Raw genomic sequence first — 13,714 nt, 5'->3', positions numbered from 1 at the left:
GCCCCATGCGGTGGACACACGCAGACAGGTGCTTTCTCAACTCTGCTTACTCACATTGCCTCCTAAAACTTGTCGCATTTATTGTGTCTGTAAATCAAGGGGTGATGGATTTACACTTGCACACAAACTTGCTGGGATTTGCACATCGAGGAAGCAGAGCCATCACCAATAATGGAGGTCAGGACAGCCTGCAAACCTCCTGAACCTCTCACAAGCACTGCAGCAAGTGACTTGCAGAGTACACTGAGAAGGAAAATGCAGCACTTGTGTTTTTTACATGTTTCCGTCTTCACGCAAACACTTCCAGGGATACAGTTAGGGCGGCAATGTTCTAACTTTCCCTCACGTACAAAACAGGGTCAATGCATACATCAGCAGTGCAAACTTCCCTCATTCACAATAGTCACAGATAAGCCCCATTTCATCAGCAGAGTGGTAGGTCAAAGGAACAAGGTCAAATGTAGGCCCAGTGTTCATGCCTCCGTCACGGGTTTAGACGACAGTATTGATTTAATGTCAATTAGTTCAATGCCTTCTATAAAACTAGCCTCATGGTCTTCGTGGCGCTCCTAACTTTGGATGTGGGGCTTCCTCGACGCCACTGCAGCAGCTGCACTGGGGTGGAGTTCTTGACGGGTCTCTGGTTTCTGCAACTCGGCAGACAAAGACTCATAAATAACAAAAGGGTTGAGTGAGTGAAAGGATGGATAGGTGTGTGAGTGAGTGAAATGGTGGATGAGTGGATGAATGAGTAAAAGGATTGATGAGTGAAATAATTATGGATTAATGAAAGGGAGGGTGGATGGATGGATAGGTGAAAGAATGAATGAATACATGAAAGGGAGGGTGGTGTCGGACATCACAGGTGGATGGCTGGATAAAAGGGTGAATTAAAAGGTGGATGGATGATGACAATGGATGATTGGGTGGAGTAAAAGAGTAGATGGATGGACTGAATGAAGGGGTTGGTAGATGGATGAATGGGTGAGTGTGTAAAAGGATCGATGTACGAATGGATGAGTGAACAAATTATGGATTAGTGAAAAAGAGGGTGGATGGATGGATAAGTTAATGAATAAATTGATAAATAAAAAGGGAGGGTGGATGGCTGAATAAAAAGTTGTAATTAATGGTGGATGGATGATGAGAAAGGATGGGTGGGTGGAGTGAAAGAGTAAATGGATGGGCTGAATGTAGGGGTGGGTAGATGGATGAATGGGTGGATACATAAACGGATGGACGGATGAGTGAAAGAAATATGGATTAGTGAAAAAGAGGATGGATAAAAGGGTGGATGCATGGATATGTGAAAGAATGAATGTATAAATGAAAGGGAGGGTGGATGGATGGATGGATAAAAGGGTGGATGAAATGGTGGATGGATGATGAGAAAGAATGGATGGGCGGAGTGAAAGAATGGATGGATAGGCTGAATGAAGGAGTGGGTAGATGCATGAACAAAAGGATGAATTGATGAGTGTAAGGATGTAGCTGGGGGTTGTGAACCCCCAAGTTTAGCAGCTACAGTGGGGGTGGAGTTCATGAACGGCCTCTTCTGTCTGCAACTTGGCAGACAAAGGTAAATGAGTGAGTGAAAGAATGGATGGATGTGTGAGTGAAAGGAGGGATGTAAGGGTGAGCTAAAGGAAAGGAGGGATGAATGAGTGAAAGGGTGGATGTAAGGAGGGATAAGTGAAAGAATGGATGGATGAGTGAAAGGTATGATGGATGGATAGATTAAGGAGTGAACGAATGGATAGATGTGTATAAGGAAGGGTGGATGGATGGATTAAATGATGGATGGAGGAGTGGAAAGGGTGGATGGATGATGAGAGAAAGGATAGATGTAGGATGGATGAATGGCTGAGTAAAAGGGAGGGTGGACCAATGAATGGAATGAAAGGATGGATAGATGGGTGGATGGATAGATGGATGGATGGATGGATGGAGTGAAAGAGAGAATGGATGATTGAATGGATGGATGGGTGGATAAGTGAAAAATTGGGCGGATGAGTGTAAAGGAGGGAGGATGAATGGATTGATGAGTGAAGGGTGTGGATGGATGGATGACTGAGTGGATGGATCCATGAGTGAAATGATAAATGAATGGATGGATGAGTGGAAGAGTGAAATGGTGGATGGATGAGTGCAAGGCAGAATGGATGGCTGGAGTGAAAGGGTGGATGAACAGATGGAAAGAGTGAAAGAGTGGATAGATGAATGAATAACTGAAAGTATGTATGCATGAAAGGATGGATGAAGAGATAGCTTAGTGAAATGGTGGATGGATAGATAGATGGATGGATGGACACGATTGATGGATACGTTTGGAAACGATGGATAGGTTTAGAAATGGATGGACAGATACCCGGAATGCTGAAAGACTGAATGATAGATGAAAGATCAATGAATAATAGAATGTAAAGGTGAAATTGTGGATATCGGCATGTGGTTGGAAGGATGAAAGGATGAATGGATTGATGCTTGGATTTAAAAGACTAGAGAGCTCTTCTAAGGAGGGTTGTGATGACTTGCTTTGTTTGCTTTCTGCCATAAGAGCTTTGGTTTCTAGTGGGGGTGCTGAAATTGGCCTGTTCTGGTTGGCTGAGGGGAAGCCCTAGCCAGGCAGACTCTAACACTGTCGTCAGGTGTGGGTGATTACACTCACTGTATAACTTGTGCTCACACTTGGATAGCTTGGCACTGACCAGTCAGGCTTATCACAGAGGTAATGTGTAAAGCATTGGCACAGCACTCAGTCACGATAACTAAACTGAGCGTCATAAAAGAGACTTCATACGTGATGTATGTAAATAACATTTGTATTCAACACACACAATAATAACACTTCCTGAACATCAAGTATTTCTGGGCATAAATCAAACTTGGAATTATTACTAGCAGTACTAGGCCGAACTGTGTTAAAATGTCACACTTGGGAAAGATCTTATTCTACAGCCCTCCCGCACCCTTTTGCGGTGCAACACATTGTCTACCCTAACAATTCTTATAAATCAATACCAGTTATAGGGTGCAACCCGGGTCACAACAATATCAGAAATATGTACATGAAAGGAATAAGAATACTTTTTGGCAGCATCGCGCACCGAGGCTGCAGGAGTAAACCAATGTCAAACTAATGCTCTTCTGTCAAGGAAATCAATGTGTAAGGCACCACCGCCTTTTCATTGGGGGTCGATGACGTCTCGGGACAGGACAGGGTGAGCAGTCTGAAATATTTGGTGGTCAAGGCTTCCGATGCGGTGAAGGCAGGATGGCCTTCACTGCCGCTGAATTCAAGAATTGAAATTGAAAACACCAGAGAAACGCCGCCGCGACCTTACGGATCACCACAATAGATGAGACAATGTATGATGACTGATTAATCATCCAACCTAATTCAACACTTGAAATCCATCCCGATTGAAGGAACCAACCTATAGAACTAAGGACTCAACCCAAATGTTCTATCACCTTTGCCAAATATTTCAGACTGCTCACCAAGATGATGATCTTAAATAAGTAAAGATCGAAACGTTGTCGACCCTCAATGAAAATCCCCTCATTGCATATATTCCCTGTGGATTTCAAATTGTTGTTTGTGTGATATTTCGTATAATTTTCACTGCCACTCAGTCACGTTACACACCTTGTCACGTCTGTGAGCACCTGAACGTAATCTCAATACTGTGACCCTATTTATGTGTAATTAAAAACTATACATGTTGCCTACTTATCTTGCTCCCTTTTGATTTAGTTTCAAAACCAAATAATTCTTTACTCTCACCTGGACTTTTTAGGCCGCCCCTGAACCACTGTCCTCTTTACATATAGCAACCCTTCTCGTGCACAACAGATTCTGCTGGCAGTGTGCACCACGGAGTTCCAAGTTCTTAGGTCCCACATCACTCCAAGTGCATCTCTGCCCTGCTGAAGTATGACACCAATAGTTATACTGTAATGTGCCTTTGAAGTGGGTGGGGATTTAAAGGGTCTCCCTTTGAACCATATACATCTCCCCAAAATTTCACTCCTATCAGCCATGAGACCATGGAATGCAGATCTTAATCTGTAGTGAGGTCATGATCTGGCTCCTGAGGCCAAGTGTCAACACCTCTTCCTCCAAACAATCAAACCAGGCCCACAAATAGCAGAGGTGTGTCACTCCTGTTGCATGCCCAATTTTTTATAGTTGTAGCTGGGGAGTGTGCTCCCCCAGCCTCCAATGTGGACTGGAGCCAAGCATACAGGCACACAGAGAGTTTTATAGTAGAGAAATGCCCACTTTCTACTAGACGATTCAAAAAAGGGGGTGGTGATGAACAGAGTGTCTGAATTAAGCAGACCACTCTTACCCAGTCCAAAGATCAGGGCTTGATCCATCACCGTTATTTAGCTCACTGCACCATCCCAGCTCAGAACCTGGCTATATGCAAATTAGTCTGTCCCTGGCCCAGTGCATCATGGGAAGAGGGCAGACCAAACTACCAAGCCAATTCTTCACCGGAAAGGAGACAAGCTTCCGGGGAACGGTTTCTGGCATTTCAGCCGTCGTCGGCCCGGCTTGCTTGAATCCTGATGGTGCAGTGAGCAAGGGACTCATGTCCGAGTATACCCTGCCACACCTATAGTGGCCAAAAACGATTAAAAAAAGGGGGTGGTGATGAACAGAGTGTCTGAATTAAGCAGACCACTCTTACCCAGTCCAAAGATCAGGGCTTGATCCATCACCGTTATTTAGCTCACTGCACCATCCCTGCTCAGAACCTGGCTATATGCAAATTAGTCTGTCCCTGGCCCAGTGCATCATGGGAAAAGGGCAGACCAAACTACCAAGCCAATTCTTCACCGGAAAGAAGACAAGCTTCCGGGGACCGGTTTCTGGCATGTGAGTCCCTTGCTCATTGCACCATCAGGATTCAAGCAAGCCGAGCCGAAGATGGCTGAAATGCCAGAAACCGGTCCCCGGAAGCTTATTTCCTTCCCAGTATAAGAATTGGCTTGGTAGTTTGGTCTGCCCTGTTCCCATGATGCAATGGGCCAGGGTCAGACTAATTTGCATATAGCCAAGTTCTGAGCTGGGATGGTGCAGTGAGCTAAAAAGCGGTGATGGATCAAGCCCTGATCTTTGGACTGGGTAAGAGTGGTCTGCTTAATTCAGACACTCTGTTCATCACCACCCCCTTTTCTGAATCATTTTTGTCCACCATAAGCGTGGAAGGGTATACTCAGATGTGAGTCCCTTGCTCATTGCACCATCAGGATTCAAGCAAGCCGGGCCGAAGACGGCTGAAATGCCAGAAACCGGTCACCGGAAGCTTGTTTCCTTCCCAGTATAAGAATTGGCTTGGTAGTTTGGTCTGCCCTGTTCCCATGATGCACTGGGCCAGGGTCAGACTTATTTGCATGTAGCCAAGTTCTGAGCTGGGATGGTGCAGTGAGCTAAAAAACGGTGATGGATCAAGCCCTGATCTTTGGACTGGGTAAGAGTGGTCTGCTTAATTCAGACACTCTGTTCATCACCACCCCCTTTTCTGAATCATTTTTATCCACCATAAGCGTGGAAGGGTATACTCAGATGTGAGTCCCTTGCTCATTGCACCATCAGGATTCAAGCAAGCCGGGCCGAAGACGGCTGAAATGCCAGAAACCGGTCCCCGGAAGCTTGTTTCCTTCCCAGTATAAGAATTGGCTTGGTAGTTTGGTCTGCCCTGTTCCCATGATGCACTGGGCCAGGGTCAGACTAATTTGCATATAGCCAAGTTCTGAGCTGGGATGGTGCAGTGAGCTAAAAAACGGTGATGGATCAAACCCTGATCTTTGGACTGGGTAAGATTGGTCTGCTTAATTCAGAAACTCTGTTCATCACCACCCCCTTTTATGAATCATTTTTGCCCACCATAAGTGTGGAAGGGTAAACTCAGATGTGAGTCCCTTGCTCTTTGCACCATCAGGATTCAAGCAAGCCGGGCCGAAAACGGCTGAAATGCCAGAAACCGGTCTTCGGAAGCTTGTTTCCTTCCCAGTATAAGAATTGGCTTGGTAGTTTGGTCTGCCCTGTTCCCATGATGCACTGGGCCAGGGTCAGACTAATTTACATATAGCCAACTTCTGAGCTGGGATGGTGCAGTGAGCTAAAAAACGGTGATGGATCAAGCCCTGATCTTTGGACTGGGTAAGAGTGGTCTGCTTAATTCAGACACTCTGTTCATCACCACCCCCTTTTCTGAATCATTTTTGTCCACCAAAAGCCTGGAAGGGTATACTCAGATGTGAGTCCCTTGCTCACTGCACCATCAGTATTCAAGCAAGCCGGGCCGAAGACGGCTGAAATGCCAGAAACCGGTCCCCGGAAGCTTGTTTCCTTCCCAGTATAAGAATTGGCTTGGTAGTTTGGTCTGCCCTGTTCCCATGATGCACTGGGCCAGGGTCAGACTAATTTGCATATAGCCAAGTTCTGAGCTGGGATGGTGCAGTGAGCTAAAAAACGGTGATGGATGAAGCCCTGATCTTTCGACTGGGTAAGAGTGGTCTGCTTAATTCAGACACTCTGTTCATCACCACCCCCTTTTCTGAATCATTTTTGTCCACCATAAGCGTGGAAGGGTATACTCAGATGTGAGTCCCTTGCTCATTGCACCATCAGGATTCAAGCAAGCCGGGCCGAAGACGGCTGAAATGCCAGAAGCCGGTCCCCGGAAGCTTGTTTCCTTCCTAGTATAAGAATTGGCTTGGTAGTTTGGTCTGACCTGTTCCCATGATGCACTGGGCCAGGGTCAGACTAATTTGCATATAGCCAAGTTCTGAGCTGGGATGGTGCAGTGAGCTAAAAAACGGTGATGGATCAAGCCCTGATCTTTGGACTGGGTAAGAGTGGTCTGCTTAATTCAGACACTGTTCATCACCACCCCCTTTTCTGAATCATTGTTGTCCACCATAAGCGTGGAAGGGTATACTCAGATGTGAGTCCCTTGCTCATTGCACCATCAGGATTCAAGCAAGCCGGGCCGAAGACGGCTGAAATGCCAGAAACCTGTCCCCGGAAGCTTGTTTCCTTCCCAGTATAAGAATTGGCTTGGTAGTTTGGTCTGCCCTGTTCCCATGATGCACTGGGCCAGGGTCAGACTAATTTGCATATAGCCAAGTTCTGAGCTGGGATGGTGCAGTGAGCTAAAAAATGGTGATGGATCAAGCCCTGATCTTTGGACTGGGTAAGAGTGGTCTGCTTAATTTAGACACTCTGTTCATCACCAGCCCCTTTTCTGAATCATTTTTGTCCACCATAAGCGTGGAAGGGTATACTCAGATGTGAGTCCCTTGCTCATTGCACCATCAGGATTCAAGCAAGCCGGGCTGAAGACGGCTGAAATGCCAGAAACCGGTCCCCGGAAGCTTGTTTCCTTCCCAGTATAAGAATTGGCTTGGTAGTTTGGTCTGCCCTGTTCCCATGATGCACTGGGCCAGGGTCAGACTAATTTGCATATAGCCAAGTTCTGAGCTGGGATGGTGCAGTGAGCTAAAAAACGGTGATGGATCAAGCCCTGATCTTTGGACTGGGTAAGAGTGGTCTGCTTAATTCAGACACTCTGTTCATCACCACCCCCTTTTCTGAATCATTTTTGTCCACCATAAGCGTGATAGGGTATACTCAGATGTGAGTCCCTTGCTCATTGCACCATCAGGATTCAAGCAAGCCGTGCCGAAGACGGCTGAAATGCCAGAAACCGGTCCCCGGAAGCTTGTTTCCTTCCCAGTATAAGAATTGGCTTGGTAGTTTGGTCTGCCCTGTTCCCATGATGCACTGGGCCAGGGTCAGACTAATTTGCATATAGCCAAGTTCTGAGCTGGGATGGTGCAGTGAGCTAAAAAACGGTGATGGATCAAGCCCTGATCTTTGGACTGGGTAAGAGTGGTCTGCTTAATTCAGACACTCTGTTCATCACCACCCCCTTTTCTGAATCATTTTTGTCCACCATAAGCGTGGAAGGGTATACTCAGATGTGAGTCCCTTGCTTATTGCACCATCAGGATTCAAGCAAGCCGCGCCGAAGACGGCTGAACTGCCAGAAACCGGTCCCCGGAAGCTTGTTTCCTTCCCAGTATAAGAATTGGCTTGCTAGTTTGGTCTGCCTTGTTCCTATGATGCACTGGGCCAGGGTCAGACTAATTTGCATATAGTTCTGAGCTGGGATGGTGCAGTGAGCTAAAAAACGGTGATGGATCAAGCCCTGATCTTTGGACTGGGTAAGAGTGGTCTGCTTAATTCAGACACTCTGTTCATCACCACCCCCTTTTCTGAATCCCTTTCTACTAAAGGCATTTCTATGCTAATCTTGACAAAACCACCTTTATCACTGGAAAGGGGTTGTCATTGCAAATCCAGTGATTGGAAATATTATGAGGCTGCTCCACTGCAATTCACTATTGCAGCCGGAAGTGATTTCTACAATTCCCCCATGTTAGCCTATAGGAAGAGCAAACCTTATAGGTAGCTAAAACACAAATGGATATTCCTCACTACCTGAGCAGGGAGCACACATGTGTATCTGCCCTGCCTTTCACCTACCACTCGCTTCACCACTTATGACGAACCCTCAGGGTGCTCTGGGGGTAATGAAAGGTCCTCTCAGGATGGTTAGTGATTTTGAAAGGCCAGCCTGAGCAGAAGCGAATTGCGCACACACAAACCTGCAAGGGAAGGCGGGAAAACATGTTTAGAAACACCAAAGGTGCAAATGCGCACTCTTGCCCGCAATGACAAGCTGGATACATATGTTCAAGCACATCATGGTGCAAGTGCACAGACAGGCCTGCAATGGCAAGCTGGACACATATGTTCAAGCACATCATTGGTGCAAGTGCACAGACAGACCTGTATCGGCAGGCTGGAGCTGGACACATGTCCAAGCGCATCATTGGTGCCAGTGCTCAGACTGGCCTGAAATGGCATGTGGTCACAGGTTTTAAACAGCATAGGTGCAAGTGTGCACAAGGGCTGCAATGGCAGGCTGGATACTGGTTTAGAACCATCATAGGTGCGAGTGCGCACATAAAGCCTGCAATGTCAAAACTGTGACCTATGTTTAGAACCCTCAGGTAAGCACCACTTCCTAGTGAGTTTAGGAAGGGCACACACACTTCCACACTGCATTTACAGTGGGATAGTGCCCCAGGCCCTAAAGCCACAACAAGAGAATCAGCTATACCCAAGAGGTGTCCCTTGGGAAGAGCCGTCCCCCTAGGTAGGGAAAACCCACATGGGGATTCGTCCCTACCCAGGCAGTGAACGCGCAGGTATACCTACCCGGCCACACACCTACCGCAAGCTCCACCCCTCAGAACTTACACTAGGGTCGCTCTGGTGGTAGCGAAGGTCTCTCTCAGAATTGGCTACTGAGTGAAAAAGGCCAAACTGTGCACGAGACATGTTTGACGGGCTGTTCCAGTGGGTGGCACAATCAGTGCAGCATCCCACTACTAGTAAGTGCATTACCTGCCCTTGGTATGTGGTGTGCTTTTTACAGGACATTAGCTGGTATGACACCTAAAACCAATCAAGTACGCACCCTATCCTGACATGTGCAGGAAGGGTGCACTCACTTTCCCGCTGCAGTACAGTGGGAAAGTGCCCAGAGTCTAAGGTCATGAAAAGAGAGTTGGCAAAAACCAGGAGGATAAAAAGCAAACGTTTTATTTAGGGAAATCCCCATAAGAAGGGACATGTCCAACAGGGGAGTATTTTAATGTTCTGGCTACTCCCTTGTTTTGAGTGATATCTCCATCTGATGTTATCTATACCACACAGAAAGAAAACAATCTTTCTGTGGAACATCAGGATCCAACGAAGAACTTGGAGCCTTATTTAAAATGTACTGGTGTCATGGAGATGTGGTGATGCATCCAGTAAGTGCCTTACTGTACTTTGAGTCTCATCCTGCAGAATACATGTGTACAAGGATTCCACATCTAGTTCTATCAGATGATGTCTACTCCGAATGCCGGGCAGTTATAGGCGTAGGAAGGTTGCTAGCTAAGGTCAGTTGGTGGGGTTCTGATGGTGTTCTAGCGGGGGGACACTCCGTTGGAGTAACCAGACGCTTTACAAGCTAAATAATAATAATAGTAATAAGTAAAATTTAAATTTCTCAAGCAGGTTGAGTACCTTATTATCCCAGGTTAGGTCCAGAGTTGCTTTTGCCTGGATTGTGGAATCTTCCTGGGTAGGGAGGTCTCTAGTTACATATAGTAATCCGGGCATCAAATTCATTTTCAGGCAGCAGGGGTGTAATGTTACTGCTATAGATTTCTTGTACGCTCTGTAGGTAGACGAACACTCAGGTATTTTATGCCTTTGTGGCTCATTCTATTCCAAGTCATATGAGTACCTACACTGTATCATTTTGCATCATTGCTATCCATATGACGTTTGATTTACCATAATTGATCTTAAAGCCAGAAGCTCTGTAGTACCTAGTAGTGGGGGTAGTGATGTGGCCGGGTTAATCAGGAAACATAGAATATAATCTGTGAACAAGGCCAATTTCAATTTGCCCGATTTCATGTTATTGCAATTAGCCAAAATCCTCTATATTAGCAGCTCCATGTGGGTAACCCTGTCTCATCTTTCTGGATAATAAGATGAGGTCAAATAGACGGGTTTGAGTTTTCAGTCGGCTAAAAAAAATTTAAAAGTTAGCTTTGACGAAGATGAGCATTGTATTCCCATGCTACGACTTCTCCAGATTCTTATTTGATCTTAATTTTATTTAAGTAGGTACAGTTGATCCTATCAAATGCCATCTCTGAATCAAGCGAAAGAATGAGCATTGGAGTTTTATCGCAAGTGGCCCTGCCCAAAACATTTCTAGTCTGGTTTAGTCTCTCACCTCTCTGTCTTTAATAAAGCTTGCCTAAAATGAGGACACTAGAAAGGACAAATATTTGGAAGCTTATTCGTGGGAATGTTTATGAAGATTTTTAAATCGCTATTCAGAAAAGCAATTGGTCTGTAAGAATCACAAGACAAGGAATCTTGATTGGGTCTTAATAAAAGTCAGTGTAGATTCCATCATTCTCAGGGTAACTGTGCCTGTGTCATATAAACCACTAGCAGCCCGTCCCGACGTTGTTCGGGTAAGAATTGCTGCCAGCCAGTAGTATATTGTTTTGTAGGATTTCGTTTTGATAGCATTTCTTATCTGTGACAGGCCTGTGAAGCGCTCCGATTCACAGTGCACTGCTGATGCACTTAAGAGTGCGCGTTCAGTAGTGTGCGAACTCGAGTTTTCCTGCTTTATTTTTCCTTGCAATATTATATAGCGTAAACTCGACAACATGGCATGAGCACAATTTACATTACAGAAGAACACATTCATTTGTGGTAGGCACGGGGAGACAAAGCGATTTGCCTGGAATCACACGATGTTGAGCAGATGCAGAGATTCAAACGTAGCTCCCCAGCTCTAAAGTTCGCAATTCTAGAACTTGTGGCGGGAGGTGTGTCTAAAAGTGTATGTCGGTGCTGGCCTTCAATGAGAGAGACCTGTGCATTTTTCAAATGGGTTGTGAAAAAATATGAGTATGTTGCTGGGGATGTGGGCCACCGTGCCACCAATGTACTTACCGGGGGAGGGTAAACACCCATTATTCCGCAACTTTCTTTCCACATACCATCACTCAGCATACTTTCATTACGAAAGTACCATGACTCCGCAAAGCCATTATAATGCATGGCATTACATTTTATATGCTTTTAGCACGCATACATTTACAACTAAATTCGTTGTAAATGCGTGAATGGTAAAAGCATGTTTTTTTATGTTTGGATAAGGTAAGTATGGGTATAGGGGTATATGTTTTGGAGTACTGAGGTATATGTTTTGGGGTGTTTGGGCATTTTAAGGGTTCAGATATAGTTTTGGGTTATGGGGTACAGGGGTAGTTTTAGGGTTTAGGGATAGGTATGGGTTTTGGGGTACAGGGGTATTTTTAGGGTTCAGGGCTAGGTTTGGGTTTTGGGGTATAGGGGTATTTTTAGGGTTATGGGGTAGGTTTGGGTTTTGGGGTACAGGGGTATTTTATGGGTTCAGGTCTAGGTTTGGGTTTTGGGGTACAGGGGTATTTTAAGGGTTCAGGGCTAGGTTTGGATTTTGGGGTACAGGGGTATTTTAAGGGTTCAGGGCTAGGTTTGGGTTTTGGGGTACAGTTGTATTTTTAGGGTTCTGGGCTTGGTTTGGGTTTTGGGGTACAGGGGTATTTTTAGGGTTCAGGGGTAGGTTTGGGTTTTGAGATACAGGGGTATTTATAGGGTTCAGGGCTAGGTATGGGTTTTGGGGTACAGGGGTATTTTGAGGGTTTAGGGATAGGTTTGGGTTTTGGGGTACATGGTACATTTATAGGGTTAAGATGGGTTAGTGTTTAAGGGTGTTGGGGTATTTTAAGGATTAAGGGTGGGTTATGATTATGGGGTGCAGGGGTATTTAAAGGGAGCAGGGTGGTATTAGCACACAATATGAGACATGGCATGAAGGGCGGAACGTACCACACGCCCCCAGCGTTTGTCACGCCCCCAGCACACGCCCACAGCACAACACAGACACGCCCACAAGGGACTACTTTGCTGGCACGGTTCTTTTACCTTTTAAATGTTTATGGTGGGCGTCTGCATAGCCTATGTCCTTCAGCTGCAACTGCCCTTTCCAACGTTGTATTGGGTGTTGTGATTGGTGCTGTGGTTCCTGAGATTACCCGCCTCAAAGGTTTGTGCTCTCTCTTTATTATATTTGTATGGATTGAGACCTTTGGTTAGCAGTGGGATTATTGTGTCAGTAAATAATTTATAAAACAACATCACAAAGTCACCTGAGCTGGGCAGCTTAATAGCAGTTAACATTTTGAGAGCTGAGTTTGTTGAATCTCGTGTCCTGAGATTTGGACATGCAATTTTTTTAGCAAATCAGTAATCATAGGAAAATAAACCCCCAGTATATATTTCTCATGATAGATTTTTGTATTTTATAGAGGACCACGTTTCAATGTGAAATTTCTTGGGGGGTTTGCTTATAACTTTGTTGCCGTTTGTCTAATCACCGTGAAATTTCCCAAAAAAGCTCCCATCCTTCTCAGCTCTTTCCTGGAAAGTTCAGGGTGATCTGTCAAGCAGGGGACGAGGAAAAGGGGAGATCACAAAACACTTCTCCCCCATTCATTTTTCAATAGGAAAATTGAACAGGGATACCCCAAAAACTGCTGAATGGAATTACACCAAATTTGGCTGAAAGCTAGATCTAGGTCCAGAAAGTGTGGCTTTTTGTGATTTGGTGTATATCCGTTCAGTAGTTTTTGAGAAATTAAGGTTTAAATAAATATAGATCTTTCACACCATGGAGTATCCACGGAGCTCGCAGATCTTAAGATAAGATCTGATTGGCTGCAACCACATCAACAAAGACATGGCGGCAGCCATTTTAGGATTTGGGGACTCAGTTCCCCGTCATGGAAATACATTTTAAAAAATATACAAGGGTAGAGATACCCTTCCCGACTAGGCCTTGTTGAGGGGTCGAGACAGGATCCTCCAGGGGATCCAAAAACTATTTTATTTGACATTTTGCAGTGTTAGTAAATCAGTCAAAAGTTAACTTTATTTGATTAATTAAAACCATCGAAGTGCAAAACACAGAACAAAACAATTTAAAACAGCACACAAAGTACA

The sequence above is a fragment of the Lissotriton vulgaris genome, chromosome 3_1, assembly GCF_964263255.1.
Source record: "Lissotriton vulgaris chromosome 3_1, aLisVul1.2, whole genome shotgun sequence".
Lineage (NCBI taxonomy): Eukaryota > Metazoa > Chordata > Amphibia > Caudata > Salamandridae > Lissotriton > Lissotriton vulgaris.
The sequence above is the reverse complement of the archived record's forward strand: the minus strand, read 5'-3'. Positions refer to the sequence as shown.